General features: G+C 39.4%; 1 long non-coding RNA gene across 2 annotated transcripts in view; it reads right to left on the reverse strand.

The window, feature by feature from the left end:
- Positions 1 to 507: 507 nt before the first annotated feature.
- LOC131278200 (uncharacterized) overlaps positions 508 to 16,039 on the reverse strand; it is a 46,401-nt gene continuing 30,869 nt past the window's right edge. For both annotated transcript variants that reach the window (XR_009185468.1, XR_009185467.1), the window contains 3 exons: positions 13,222 to 13,337; positions 9,665 to 9,850; positions 508 to 6,759 (listed from right to left, as the gene is read on the reverse strand). This is a non-coding gene — a long non-coding RNA (uncharacterized lncRNA). The remainder of the gene's footprint in view (positions 6,760 to 9,664; positions 9,851 to 13,221; positions 13,338 to 16,039) is intronic.

The following is a 16,039-nucleotide window of genomic DNA, read 5'->3' on the forward strand; positions in this document are numbered from 1 at the left end:
AAATAAGATATTTTGATAAGTTGAAAAATACCTTATCCTCTCTTCCCCTCTTTTTATTCTTCTGATCCTCAGTGTACTGAAGAACTATGTCACAGATTCATTTGAACAGATGTATCTCAATGCTGCTTTAAGGAAAATGTTCTGATAGACACTCTAGCATGTACTATCACCAAACAAAGCACTGTGACTAGTTTTAGATAAATGTATAAAGAAGAAGCAAAAGACACATGTAAAGTAGGCTCTCCCTAGCTCTCAGTTCTCCTCATTGGGGAAAAAAGGAGACTGAGCTTGCTTTTCCATGCCAAGCTTCCTTTCTTTCCAGATTACCTGTACTGAGTACCTTTTAACAAGAGGACCACATTATAACAGAAATTATTTTAGAGGGTGAAAATTTTACTTACATAGGAATATTTTTTAAATTTTTCCTCAAATTATATTTTGGTCAAGCATACACTATACTCTGTGAGAAAAACAAACAACAAAAAACTGGTTGAAAACCAGTTTATAAACCAGTCACAATAAAACTCTGTCTTTATTTGAATACTATGACTTATGAAATATTTTGTTTAGGCTGACTGAATAAACATCCATACAGCAAAGTATTATGCAACTGTTTCTACTATGGAAGTATTACAGCTACTAAGAAGTAATAATAGAACCTGAATATCACCATTCTGTATCTCTGAAAAAGAGGGTCTAGGTAGCGATGTAAATGGCTGGAAACATCACAAAAAGAGAAACAACCAGACATTATGTGCCTCCTGATGTAAGTCCATGAAACATTCTATGAAGTAGTCTTAAGAGAGAACCTAACCTGAATCTAATTAAACCACTAGATCCAGTAACCAATTTACAGGAAATACAGAGGACAGAGCAACATATTAAACATTAACCTGGGTATGAAAACAGCAAAATTCTGACTGTGGGAAACTGTTTGGAAAAACAGCCTGCCTTTATTCAACAAATAAACTGCAGGGAAAAAGAGAAGAAAAGGGAAAACCTATACATTAAAAGATACCTAAATTCAGAGGACAACTAGCAAGATGGTGGCGGAGTACGGAGCTTCTAGAATCAGCTCCCACTACAGGGTAGTCAGTAAACACCCAGAGCTATCGGAAACACCTGTTTGGGGGCTCCAGGAGACCAGAAGAGCATCCCACATCCTTGAAGGAATGGAAGGAGGAGGCTGCCCATCTGCAGAGAAGTCTTGTAAGTAGAGCGCCCCACATCATGGAGGCCAGTGCCCATCCTCCACCGGAGGCACAAGCCACCTCGGGAACTGTTCTACGGCTGGAATTGAAAGCTTCACTTCCCAAAAATGGGGTAGGAAGAGATGGTTAGGCACCAACTTCAGCTACTGATTAGTAAATTCGGCTGACTAAAATATAATCCTAAGAACTGCTCAAGTTTGAGCCTGTCCAAGTCAGAAACAGGCCAGTAGCCGCCATCTTAACTCCGCACCTGGCATGAGGAGAAGCCGGGCAGACTGAAGATCACAGTGCTGTTGGGGACTGGCTTCTTCCCACTGAGATCAGATTGCAGGTCTAGCATAAGTCCCAACCCCATCAAGCAATGAGGAAGCTGGGGGAACCTACGCCAGCCTCTCCAGGAAATTCCTGGCCATGCCACAGAGGCCAGTGATCATCCTACTTTGGCAGCACAAGTTGCCCCAGGAGCTATTCTGTGGCTGGAATTGGATGCTCCATTTCCCAAAAACAGGGGAGGAGGAGACGGTTGGCCACTGATTTCAGCTACTGATTGGTGGATTTGGCTAGCTAGAGTTTAACCCTAAGAACAGCTAAAGTTCGAACTTGTCCAGGTTGGACAGAGGCTAGTAGTCGCCATTTTGACTCCACCCCCAGCATGATGGGAAGCCAGGCTGACCAAAAATCACAGTGACAGTAGGAACCAGTTTCCTTCACCCAGGTCAGCCTGCAGCTCCAGCATAGGCATCAGCCCCACTTCTGGCAGGGAGAAGGCTGGCAAGCCCTGCACCAGCCTATCCAGGTAACTGCAGGTATATTAAGCTGGTACAGACTTAATAACTGGAAGCCTACCAGGGCAATCACAGTCTTCTCGGACCCGCACTACATAGATTGCTGCCCACACATGCAGTTCCATTCCCACCCCAAGCAGGGGAGAAATGGACGTGAAGATTCATCAGTCTCTCTGGGCAACTAGAATCTAGGCCTATGTAACTTGGATTATTCTACACAGCTGTGACTCTGTCCCTACCCCTGGCAAAGGAGAGAGTTGGGAGAAGCCTCATCGGTCCCTAGAGTAATGAGGGCAGCTTGAGCCTCCACAGCTTATTAGCACCAACTATATCCTTGGTTCCTACTGCACTACCAGCAAGGGAGAAAGGGCAGGAAGCCCTAAACTAAATAGAAAAACTGCACCCAGAATAAATACTCTACTAAGGGAGGTGCCAAGACACCGACAAAAAATTACAATCCATACCAAGAAACAGGAAGATATGCCCAGTTAAAGGAAGAAAAAAGCCTCCAGATGACATAAAGGAATTGAGACAATTAATCATAGATGTTCAAACAAATCTCCTTAATAAATGAGATGGCTAAAAAAAATTTTAAATGTCAAGAACACACTGGATGAGCACAAAGAAGAATTTTATAGCATACATAGAAAAACAGCAGATCTTATGGGAATGAAAGGCACAATAACACAATCACATAACAGCAGATTTGAAGAGGAATAAGAAAGGATTGGCGAGTTTGAAGAAATGACCTCTGAAAGTGAACATACAAAAGAACAGATGAAGAAAAGAAAAAAAAATTGAACAAGGTATCAGGGAACTAAATGACAACAAAAACATGTAAACATTCATGTCATGGGTGTCCCAGAATGAGAAGAGAAGGGAAAAAAGGCAGAAGGAATGTTTGAAGAAATAATGGTAGAAAATTTCTCGACCCTATTGAAGGACATTGATATCCATGTCCAAGAAGCACAACATATTCCCATCCAAAAAAATGTGAATAGACCAACTCTGAGACACAGACTAATCAGAATGTCAAATGCCACTGACAAAGAGAGAATTCTGAGAACAGCTAGAGAAAAGCAATGCATAACATATAAGGGATACCCAATAAGATTAAGTGCTGATTTCTCACCAGAAACTATGAAGGCAAGAAGACAGTGGTGTGATATATTTTAAGATATGACAAGAGAAAAATTCCCAGACAAGAATCTTATATCCAGCAAGACTGTCTTTCAAAAATGAGGGTGAGTTTAGAATAGTCACAGATAAACAGAAACAGAGAATTTCCAAGCAAGAGACCAGATTTTCACGAAATTCTAAAGGGTGTGCTAGAGCCTGAAAAGAAAAGAAAGGAGAGGCCCAGAAGAGAGTATAGAAATGAAGATTATATCAATAAAAATAATTAAAAGTGTCCAAAGAGTGATGAAAGTAAAATATGACAGATAAAACTCAAATAGGAATAAACTTAACCAATGATGTAAAGTTCTTGTATTCAGAAAACTGCAACTCAATGTTAAAAGAAATCAAAAAAGGCCTAAATAACTGGAAGAACATTCCATGCTCATGGATTGGAAGACTAAATATCATTAAGACGTCAATTCTACTCAAATTGATATACAGATTCAATACAATCCCAATAAAAAGTCCACTGGAATTTTTTTTTAATTGAAAACACAATTCTCAAATTTATTTGGAAAGTGATCCTGAATAGCTGGAAATATCTTAAAAAGGAAAAGCAAACTTTCCTCTCTAGACTTTAAATTATATTACCTAGCTATAGTGGTAAGTACAGCATGGTACTGGCATAAAGACAGACACATAGACCAATGGAACCAAACTGACGCTTCAGAAACAGACCCTAACATATATGATCTAGTGATTTTTGACTAGCCTGTCAAACCCGCATAACTCGGGCAGAATAGTCCATTCAACAAATTGTGCTGAAAGAATTAGATATCCATAACCAAAAGAAGGAAAGAGGACCCCTATCCCACACCTTATCGAAAAATTAACTCAAAATGGATCAAAAACCTAAAAATAAAAGCAAGAACCATAAAGCTTCTAGAAGAAAATGTAGGAAAATATCTTCAAGACCTGGTGGTAGGTGGTAGATTCTTAAAGGAGATAAGAGGAAGACTGAGATGGACTACTGATGTTTAATGTATATAGCAGTTTTAATTAGCTTTACTGTAAAAGTATGGAAATGTATAGAGTGGCTGGTAACACATAGTAACACCTAGTTTATAAATGGGGATGTGGCTGAAAATGGTAGTCTAGGTATGTAAATAGCAATTAACAGAATGCTAGAGGATATTCTAGGAACAGAATAGCACAGTAAACCAAGAGGAGGATGAGAACTCTGGTTGATGGTACAGATGCAAGAGTGTCCTTTGTTAGCTGGAGCAAATGTACATCACTACTGCAGGGTGTTGGGAATATGGAGACGCATGGGAAATATACAACTGGAGTGACCTATGAACTGTGGTTAGCAGTAATGATATTCTTGCATCTATGCCAAGATGTACTGTATTGTTAATGAGGCAGTATGGAGAAAGTGAGCCAAATGTACACTAGGGACATGGTAACAATCAGATGATATTATCTTATCTGTAACAAATGTTCCACCACAGTATGGTGTGTTGATAGACGGGTGTCATTTGGGAATTCTACACATGTGCATGATTGTTTTATACGTTTACAATTTCTGTCATAAAAAATATACTTAAAAATATTAATAGGGTGGGTTAGGGAGAAAATACACCAAATATAAGATAAAGACTATAATTAGTAGTAAGGTTTTGATAATATTCTTTCATAATTTGTAACAAACATCTCACAATAATGCTAGGTGTTGGTGGAGGGTTAATGTATAGAACCTCTGTATGATGTTATGCATGTTTGCTTTGTCAGTTCACAACTTACTGTTTATGTATGTTCATATATAAATGATATAAAGAGAATAATAATAATAGAGGGGTTGAGGGAAAATACTTTGGTTAGTAGTAATATTTTGACAATGCTTTTTAATCACTAGTTATAAAGGTATAACAACAATGTAAGTTATTAGTGGTAGGGTGAAATGTGAGAGTCCTGCATGATGTTATTTGTTTGTTTTGTATGTTCACAATGATTACTGTACACTTATTGATTATGTATGTTTATGTATGCGTGATATACTTCAATAAGTTAAAAAAAAAAAAAAGCCATTGATTATACACTTTGGATAGAATAGCCAGAAACAGCAGCTATGTATGGTGGGGAAGCAAAGAGAGATTGAGAGGTGAGGAATTTTCTTATTTGTCTGTTTTTTATTATTATTGAAATAATAAAAATGCTCTAATAATGATTGAAGTGACGAATGCACAACAATGTGATTATAGCAAGTATCATAGATTGTACACTTTGGATGAACTGTATGCTTCATTAATATGTATCAATAAAACTGGTGTTTTAAAAGAGTACCCAGGGGAGAGAGCCATGAAAGAAAATGGAGGAGAACTCAGAAGAGGGGAATCAAGCTTCTGACTACCTGTGACAGCAAATGAGCTACGGAAATTACCTACCATCCCGAGGCATCTGTCTTTTAATATAATTCCAACCACCAAAGGGAAAAATAACTCCTACCCTTCACCCATATAATACATTCTTGGCCAGACACTCTGCCCTGACTCATAAGAAGAGAAGTTTTTTATTGTATGGGGAGGAGAATGAGTACCATTGGCTTTCCTTTGGATTCACTCTCTCTAGTTACACCACCAAGGAAGATGAATGCCTTAGGAAGGCTCCTAGCAGATGGTTGTCCATCCTTTGTTGTGGCCCCTCCCCCTTCTCACTTCTGCCTGCTGAAACCATCTTGCAGGTCTTTTTAATTAGGGCTCCACATTCTCATTCTGCCTTTCCCAAACAAGCACACTCACTCCAAAGAGTTTTGCCCCCTGTGGCCATCTTTCTCTTCCAGAACTCTCATCCATTGCCTCCCTGTCCTAGTGACCAGCTTGAAAGCAGATGTATCTTTCATCTTGCCTCTTGACTCCTAATTCTTTAGGCCACCAACCATCCCATGCTAAATTCAGAATGCCTCATTTCCTAAATATTTCCTGGTGAGAGTAAGACATCTGTTCTTCCTTCTAAATTGTTCAATTCTCCCACTGTGTTTATTTCAACCAGTCTCCCCATCATTGCTGCAAGGTCTGGGGAGAAGCAGATTTATGCAAATGACTCCTGGGAGACAGGGTCACAGTCTCCTCTTTCCTCATGGACACAGGCCTCTTCAGACATACACGCGAGGATGCAGGGTCTATTTAAAATATGGCATTGAAATAGCCTTTTCTCCTATATTTGCAATCTATCCTCCCTTTTCTGACTTACCTAGTTCTTCAAATTCTGCTTTAAGCACTTATACTGATTTAGAGCTATTTAATGAGTTTCAGACCACTGGGCACTTTGCACAGTATCTACAAAACAAGGTTTAGGCCTGAATTACAAATCAGCAATGTGTTTCTCTACTATGGTAGGTTGTGACACCAGCTGCCTTGGAACACTGACTAGGAACGCCATTCAAATGCTCTCTGACCACTGCAAAGCATTCTGTGGAAACGAAGAAATTACAATGCTTTCTATAAGGGCAGGGAGGATAATCTGCTAAATTTTCAATGTGTTCTTTGACATTTGTGTGAGTAATCGAACCAGTTCTGTGCAGGAAGTACAATATTTGCTGGAGTTATTTCAAATGCAGTGCTGAGCTTTGCGTTGCGTTCCTTCACCTGCAAAATAGAGATTACAATGTTTACAGAAAGCATTGGTGCAATTTGATAAAAATACTTGAAAACAGTTTCCTGATATTTTCAAGCCATCAATCAGTCCTCCACTATAGTATCATTTTTCTTTTCGGACACCTATATAGTTTCACAAATACCGAAAAAATAGAAATTACTTCATTGAAAACACCAGAAAGAGCTTTTATCCATGTTAATTGTTTATATGATTTAGGTAGTGATCAGGTGGTTAATTCTTATTTGATATTAGCGTTGATGTCATAGTCTAACAGTTTAACATTTAGCTCTTCCTAAATAATCAACTTGGTTCATTATGCTCTGTATTAACACCAACAGTTTGTCACTAAACCCCCTCATTTAGCAAACAAATAAGTAAATATTCACACTACAGGAATCAGAATGAATCAGACAACATCTGATGGTATGGGTTGAATAGACATGAGAGAAGTATCAGCAACTCCAAAGGAAACATCTATAAAAGGTTGGCAGCATATAAAAAACATCTTTATTCCAGATATGATGACTATTCCCATGCCAGAGTTATAAAAATTATTAGTCATCAGTCTTTTTCTACTCTCACTAACCCTTTAGCCAAATAACATCCACAGTATGGATTCCAAGCATTACTTCCCTTTCAAAGAGCTGTCCAAAATGAATAGTCTAATTGGATTACTTCTTCTGATGATTCACTATCACTGAAATATTTGTTAATTCATAAATCAAGGCTTTGTTTTAAAATATAAACTAAAGGATAAAAATTAATGAGAGCTTTTAAAAAAATATACAAGTATTAGTATATGAAAGTATTGATGGAGGCTGGGTTGATGTTACCATACACAAGGATTCTTGAGGTAAAGTCAAACACTTTTCATGAACAATAAAATCTTTGACTTAAAAATGTTTCCATTATCTTGTCTTGGAATGTTATGTTAATTAGAATGCTCAATAATGCAAATGACAGAAAACCCAATTCAAACTGATTTAAATCATAAAAGGGAACGTATTGGTTCCTATAACTGAAAGTCTATATGTCTGAATTCAAACAAGGATTAATCAAGTGGTTCAAATGACATTACCAAGGATCTAATTTCTGTCCTCTGTCCTGTCTTTTTTTAAAAAAAATATTTATTTATTTATTTATTTATTTATTTTTCTCCCCTTCCCCCTGCCCCGGTTGACTGTTCTGTATCTATTTGCTGCGTCATCTTCTTTGTCCAATTCTGTTGTCAGCGGCATGGAATCTGTTTCTTTTTTTGTTGCATCATCTTGTGTCAGCTCTCTGGTGGGTGGTGCCATTCTTAGGCAGGCTGCACTTTTTTTCGCACTGGGCGGCTCTCCTTACAGGACACACTCCTTGTGCGTGGGGCTCCCCTACACAGGGGACACCCCTGCGTGGCAGGGTACTCCTTGAGCGCATCAGCACTGCACATGGGCCAGCTCCACACGGGTCAAGGAGGCCCGGGGTTTGAACCACGGACCTCCCATGTGATAGATGGACGCCCTAACCACTGGGCCAAGCCTGCTTCCCTGTTCTGTCTTCTTGTGACTTCCTTTTCATGCTCTATAGAAGTGGCTTCTAATCAACTCCAAGCTCTTCTCATATGGCAGCAAAATGACTGTTGCAGTCCAGATCTTATTTCTCAAATCACAGGTTAAAAAGAAAGCACATATGTCTCTTCTAACAGATTCAAAGATTCAGAGGTCACTCTGACTCATGGGCTCCTTTGGCTCATGGGCCCGATCACTGTGACCAGCAGGGTGGGATAGACTGATCGACCCACCCCTGAAGCCTGATATTCCCATCTTTTTAAGTCTTATAATTTGGTTTTTCATTTGTAATAGCTCATCTCACCCATGAGAGCAGCAATTATGACTTTTAATTCCTAGCACTGTTTCAAAACAACCAAAACAATGAATGGTCAACAAATAGGATTGAGTGATTGAATAATTTAAAGTACTAGTTATACGATATGGTGATAATACTCATTCTTTCATTTATGAACTATTCTCTAGTATCCCAAGGTACTTTACAAAAAGTACATCAGAATCATAGGATGACAAATATTCTCCATTGCCATTCCAGATCCACTCTCCATCCCTCTCCATCATACTCAGTGCCCCAAGAGGCTGACTTCAATAGACTGTCACTTTCCCTCTGACTCCCACGTGGGTTAGGCTGCTTTCCTTACCAAGGCCACAGTTCCTGTTGGGCAGCTCTCTTTACAGCTACAGTTACAGCTTTTCGTAGGTTCTGGGTTCTGGGAAGCCAGTCCCTCCCCTTGTTGCTTCAGGACCAGGGATGATAAAGGCTCCTCACTATTCCCAGTTCTTATTGATTTCTCGTAACTCCACTTACACCTATATACATGGTCCTTCTTTAAACTTTCCTCAAATACCCTGTTTAAGTGTATCATTTGTGTTCTGTCCAGATCCTGATCCATAAACACAGACTATTAGAAAACCCAATTCAAACTGTCTTAAATCATAAATGGAATTTATTGAATTATGTAACTGAAAAGCATAGATGTCTGGTTTGAGGCTGTACTAAGTACAATGGCTCAAATGATGTCATCAAGGCTATTAAAACTGTAAGATACTTTATTAATAAAATTGATATCTTGATTATAATATTAAGTCTGTGTAAAGAAGGGATGGAGAAGTTTTCTTGCCTCCAATTTTGCAGTTAAGAATATTAAAGAATAAGGAATGTAATTTACTTGCCCAGCTATGCCAGAATTCTATCTCAGCACTCTGTAAACATTTGAAATAAATAAATGAAAACTTTCAGAGGCAAAAAGCAAACATTAGCTCCACGGAAATATATGCAACCTAAGACAGAAAATAAATTATTGATTAATCATTTATATCTTTACACATCATTAATTTTATTCACCTTTTATTCCTCCAAATACCTAACATAATCCTGCACAGGTTAGGTATGCAGTAAATGTATAGATGATGAAGAGTCCAAATTAGCTCTTTTCTTTCAAATGGTGCTGGAGATGATATAGCAACTGTTTTACCTCTCTGTTTCCATCTACTTGCTGGTTCTGACTGCTAAATTCACATAATGGAAGGACTGAAGAAGACAAAGGAGAATCAGTAAATGATTTACAATTACCAAGATGAGAAAAACTTATACCAATTTTAATTATTTTAAAGTAAAGGACATTTGCTGTATACACAAATGTTTCTATTGACACTAGTATATCAAAGCTAAAGAACAAGATGACATGAAATACAGTTCAAATTTTTCCATTGTTTCAAGTACTTTGAATATTTTCCTGTGAACAACGTACAATTGCCCCATTAACATGAAATGCTTTTACGTGATTTAAAACACAGTTGACCCTCTTTCCTCTCAAAAGAAACTCATCTTTTACACTTTCTTAGTTAGAAAAAGATTTTTAAAAGTTTTTGACATCCTCATTTATCTTTACTTTAGGTAACCTATGAGCTTGTCTCTGTTGTTCCATGCTACGGCAATGATAGCAGTTTGTCTCTTATTGTACCATGGACTGATATAACAAGCAGGAGAATTAGTGTAAAGCATTTGTTGCCCAAGAGGTGGTAGATGGGTAAGATAGGACCACATGAATATAGGACCAATTCCCTTCAAGGCCATACTCCTGTCCAGCCAGGCTTCCTGGAAGCCACAGCTTTGGGGGAGACTAGAATCTACCAAGACCAGTTGAGTCACTGGTTCAAGAATGCCTAAGCACAGCCCACCTGGCTCTCTAAAGGACCTATACAGCATATTTTAGTCAATTTTTAAAATTAAAAACAACTTTTTTCCTTATTCCAAAGCAATACACATTTACTGTACAGAATGCCAAATTTAAGACTAACAACAAAAAAAAAAATGGCAGACAAAATAGTCCTTAATTCCACTACTTAGAAATGACCAAGGCTAACATTGTGGTGTATAACCTTCAAGTTCATTCACTTCTCTCTCTCTCTCAGATCATATTATACATACTTTACACGTCATAAATTTCTCACATCATAAAATTTACACATCATAAATTTTATTCAGTTTTCATTCATCACAGAACCTAACAGTCTTGCATGGAGTAGGCTGTTCAGTAAAAGAATAACTGAATGTCCAGTTCAGTTTTGTTTTGTTTGTTTTCATGTGTGGCTGAGTAATATAGCAACTGTTGCACTACTCAGTTTTCATGTGCCTGCAAAGGAATACCATGTCAGGGACTTTTCTGCTACCCAAGAAACCACAGTATCTTAACTATCTCCACAGGAAAACCCCCTCCTTGAAAGGAGCTGGCCCTCACAAACCCTTTGGCAGTGTTACATAAGCAAAAGAATCCTTAACTTGGAGCTAGACCTAGGTTTGAATACCAACTGGGTTATTTTATCTCTTTTGTTTGTTTTTTAGGAAGTACTAGGGATTGAACCTGGGACCTTGTCGTGGGAAGCAGGCGCTCAACCACTGAGTTACAACTGCTCCCCTTATTTTACCTCTTTAAGTCTCATTTTCTAATATGTAAAATGAAGGCACTGACTTGTGACATAAGATCTCTGGTAGTTAATATTCTGTGACATATATCTCTGTCAATCTATATACACACATACACATTTTAATAGTGAAAAGGGGAGTCAGGAACTACGCCTTGAGGAGCTGGTATGACAAAATGATTTTGTTTGATTTCTAAAAACTGAAAATCTTGTAGGAAATCCAGCCAACATGTTTTACATCCATATAAACATTTTTTGCAGCCAAGCTGGGAAAATTGAAAGCAGGAAATACAATAAAGAAACAAAAAATGATTTTTAAAAAACACTCTTTATATGTGGTTTGTATTAATTCTCAGTCAGATTCTTGGATGATTGCTCTATTTCTGTCTGGGGCTCCCTTTCTTGTTCACAGCTTTATACTTTGTTTTGTCATATCCTAAATACTCTCCCAAATCCAATGTTACAAGAGAGAACAGCTCTTTGCTCATCTGTGAACAATGAGTTTTGTTTGGTAAGGGAAATTAACAACTGAAAGAAAGAATTCTAACATAAAAACAGGTTGAGACAAGGAAAAATTAGTAACTCAAGTGCCTGGGTGGAAAGGGAGCATTAACTATCACCACCTACTCAACCCTATCTATCAAGCTTGGAATCATTTCTAAACCCCACACCCAATTCCTTGAGAGCATTTGGGAAATGAGGGTGTTTCCAATATGATCTGGGATATACTGAGGTCTCTTTCCTGCACACTTGTCTCTTCGCCCGCATAAGGATGGAAGGGGAGCAGAAGGAACCATGCTTTGAAAATCCTACTCCCAGGAAGTTTTTCCCACTCTTGTGCACTGAGGCTTTTGGACCTCATTGCCCCCAGAGTGTCTGCTTTTTCTAAATGATTAGTCAGAGCAGGTTTGTTCATTTCCAATATAGGTGAAATGCATCTAATTCCTACTCATTTCCTCTATGATAGAAGCACACATAGCGCAGGGCCTGGCTGACCCAGCTATCATGGCTATGGCCACCAAAAGGAATGCACCCTTCACACCTGAGCCCATCTTTGCTTGCAGTCAGTGGAGAGTGACTGCTGCATTCTAGGTCAGTAAAGGAGTCAACAGCAGTAGTGGCTCCTGATCCTCTTTGTTGTTTTTTTTAATTTGTTAGGCAATATGGTCATGTGGCTCAAGAAGGGATACAGTGAAGAACTTCTGCCCAATCCTGACCTCCAGTCATTAATTGCCCTTCTGTAACAGGCAAAAAAATGTGTGTGTATATATATATATTTTTTAAGATTTGTTTTTATTTATTTCTCTCCCCTCCCCCCACCCCCCCCAGTTGTCTGCTCTCTGTGTCCATTCGCTGTGTGTTCTTCTGTATCCGCTTCTATACTTGTCAGCAGCACCAGGAATCTGTGTCTTTTTGTTGCATCATCTTGCTGCGTCAGCTCTCCGTGTGTGCGGTGCCACTCCTGGGCAGGTGTGGCAGGCTGAACTTTCTTTCACGATGCGCGGCTCTCCTTATGGGGTGCACTCCTCACATGCGGGGCTTCCCTACACGGGGGACACCCCTGCATGGCACGGCACTCCTTGTGCACATCAGCACTGTGTGTGGGCCAGCTCTACATGGGTCACGGAGGCCCTGGGTTTAAACCGTGGACCTCCCACATGGTAGGTGGATGCTCTATCCGTTAAGCCAAGTCCTCTTCCCTGTATATATTCTTTGTTCTCTTTTATGCAAATAGTAACATACTATGTTTGCTTTTTTCCACATGACAAATATGTAGAGATTATTTCCCATCAGTACTTATAGATTTTCCTCACTCCATTTTAAAATTGTATGGTATAACATTGTATTTATTTACGGTAGTTTATTTAACCAGTACCCTGCTGGTAGTTTTTCAGGCAATTTCCAATTTTTCAGTTTTATAAACAGTGCAGCACAGTATACACACACGCAATTTCATACAAGCATAGATATACCTACCTATCGGACAAATTCTTAGAAGTGAAATTCTTGGCAAGAGGGTTTGTGTAATTTTGACAGACATTGCAAAATTGTGTTCCATAGCATTCGCACCGCTGTTTATCAGAACCTTTAATCTGTTAGGGGAAAAATGATATCAGTATAATTTTAATTTGTAATATTTCCACTGTAGGAAGTAGAAAAAAATGCCTGCTCCAGTTACCTGTTCTTTCTCTACCTCTGGTAGAGGGGAGAACCGATGCCAGGGGGTTTCCCTTACCATGTCAGCCCTACCCACAGGCATTTAGCATTCCTTCATAAGAAGGGAGAACTTGGAGCTCATGCTGTCACAGGGTTTGGCTGAGAATTTCTCTGAGTAACTAAGTATGTCTGCACACCCCAACCAGCTTCTCCTGATACTCTTATCAGAAAGCTCTTTGCCTGGGCCCCTTCCCCCACCAGCCACTTTCCCTCCCTCATCACCCCTTCCCTGCAGAAAACAGGAGAGGGGTTTCTACTGGAATACACAAAGGCGTGAAGAGGGTTTTGGGAAAACGCAGACTAGCAGCAACTGAAGCCTGCCCAACCAGAGGGAGGAAACCATTTCCAGAACTCCAACTGAGAGAGGTGAGTGGAGAGGGCCACCCAGCAAGAGCTGTGACCTTCAGCCAGGGACACAGCCAGACCACTGTGACCCAGCAAGGAGCTTAGATCCCACATGGCTAATGGATGGGATTCTCCTGCGTGCAGCTGTAAACTCTCTTGGTTCCCTGGTGTGGTAGTTGACCATCCTCACCTCCCTGTTAGCTGAGCTGGGTAAGTCCAACGAACTGGAGAGTAGGTGTTGAAACTCTGCTGAGGCTCAGGGCCCAGCTGGTACATAGAAAGACCAGAGATCCAAGTCTCCTGAGCATACACCAACCCCAGCACCTACCACAGGTTCAGTAAAAGTGACAGAAGAGGCATGTGTGGAGAGGTCACATCTGGGTCCATCTCCATCACACTCAGGAGCATAAATTCCAAAGTAGGGTCCACAGACAAGGCACTGAACTCCAGAGCCATCTGTCATAACCATAGGACCTGGGTGTCTGCACAGCCCTCAAGAGCACCAGTACCTGAGGTTGTATCTACTTTGGCTGTCTCTGAGATCCTGCTGAGACATGCATAAGCACGACCCCTCGAATGACCTCTCGACTCATTTTGAAGTCTCTTAGCCTTATAAATTCATTTGTCTTTACCATTTCCCTGTTATTCAAGGTCTTTTTCTAGTTGCATCACCAGCTGGTGCTTGGTAGTTACCCCTCAGTGCCAGGAAAGCTCATCCCAGGGAGTAAAGTCCCACACTGAGGGGAAGGTAATGTATTTACATGTTGAGTTTGGCTTAGAGAGTGGCCACATTTGAAAAACATGGAGGCTCTCAGGAGGCAACTTTTAGGCACCCTGCAGCTCTAGGCCTACTTGAAATTTCAAGCACACAGGCTCATAAGCATAGTCATCAGTATCAAGGGCCCATCATTGGACCATCCTTCTTCACTGGTCTTTGCCCTTGTTGCTGCTCCACTGGGGAATGTGACAGAGTTTCCCAGAATGGAAATGCAGCACTCCCTCAGTTGTCATGTGAAACTCTACCCCCATGTCAATACCCAAGGGATATACGAACATATCTATATACCCTATATGTATGCCCTAGAGAACTCCCTCCCACCCATGCATTCCCCATTAATGACACCCCACATCAGTGCTCCTCCCTTGCCATAGTTGAACCCCTCTGTGATCCAAAACTTCTTCAAAAATGAAGTCTAATATATTGCCAAATTCGATTAGTAGGAAAATTCAATAGTAATGATAGGTTTAAAGATTAGAAATAAAATATATAATAATTTAGAAAAACTAAAATGAAGTGAAAAATAAATTGGGGTATTAAAAAAATGTCTCATTGCTCTTGAGTCCCATATTGTTCCTTCCAAAAATCATGGGGACCATGTCAGTCCATCAGACATGTTGCATCTGCCATAACAGAGTTCAAAGTACTTTTTTCAGAAAAGTGTTCAGCCCCAGTGGAAATCAGAGAAGCAAAGAGATTCATAGTGGAGAGATGTTCCTTAGGTCCTCTCCACAAAACCATATGAGCTCCTACTTAGACTCCACACACCCCCACCCAAAAAAAAAAGCAAAAACGAAACAAAAACACTGTTGCATGGACATCACAAAAGGGAGATCTTGTGGGGTGGGTAGAAAGGGCAGTACCCTAAAGCCACCATGTTGACTCTCATTCCTGAGTGACAGTCCCTAGAGGGTCAAGCCATACAGATACAAAGGTGTTGATGAAAGCATAGCATCAATAATCAGTGCACTTCAGTAAATAGCATGGAAATACTATTTACTCCGTGCCCACTTTCCTTTTAGACAATAAATGTCCTTAAGGCTAAAGAACTCAAAAATATGGTTGAGCAAAATGAATAATGATAGAAATGAATTGTAACACACAGAATTTTTTAAAACCCAGGAGTTGATACTAATATAAATAAACATTGAAATAATAAATAAAATTTATTCATAAATAAAAGGGGAAATGAAGTGTGCTTGTTTGGAAAAATAATAAATAAATGAACTCTTCCTACTGGAGTATTCCAATTAATAAATGCATAAGAAATGAAAGAAATTTTGATAACCACCATTTGGCAAATACCATGCTAATAATTATTTCAGGCAGGGATGATTAATGAATGCTAAAATTAGTGGGCAAAAGCATAATGAAAAACTGAATATTTGCAGTGTTTCGAAGTATCCCTCCAACAAGATATTTATTAATTTCAAAGGGAAAAATAGTAATTTTACA

This window comes from Dasypus novemcinctus, chromosome 4 (assembly GCF_030445035.2).
Source record: "Dasypus novemcinctus isolate mDasNov1 chromosome 4, mDasNov1.1.hap2, whole genome shotgun sequence".
Lineage (NCBI taxonomy): Eukaryota > Metazoa > Chordata > Mammalia > Cingulata > Dasypodidae > Dasypus > Dasypus novemcinctus.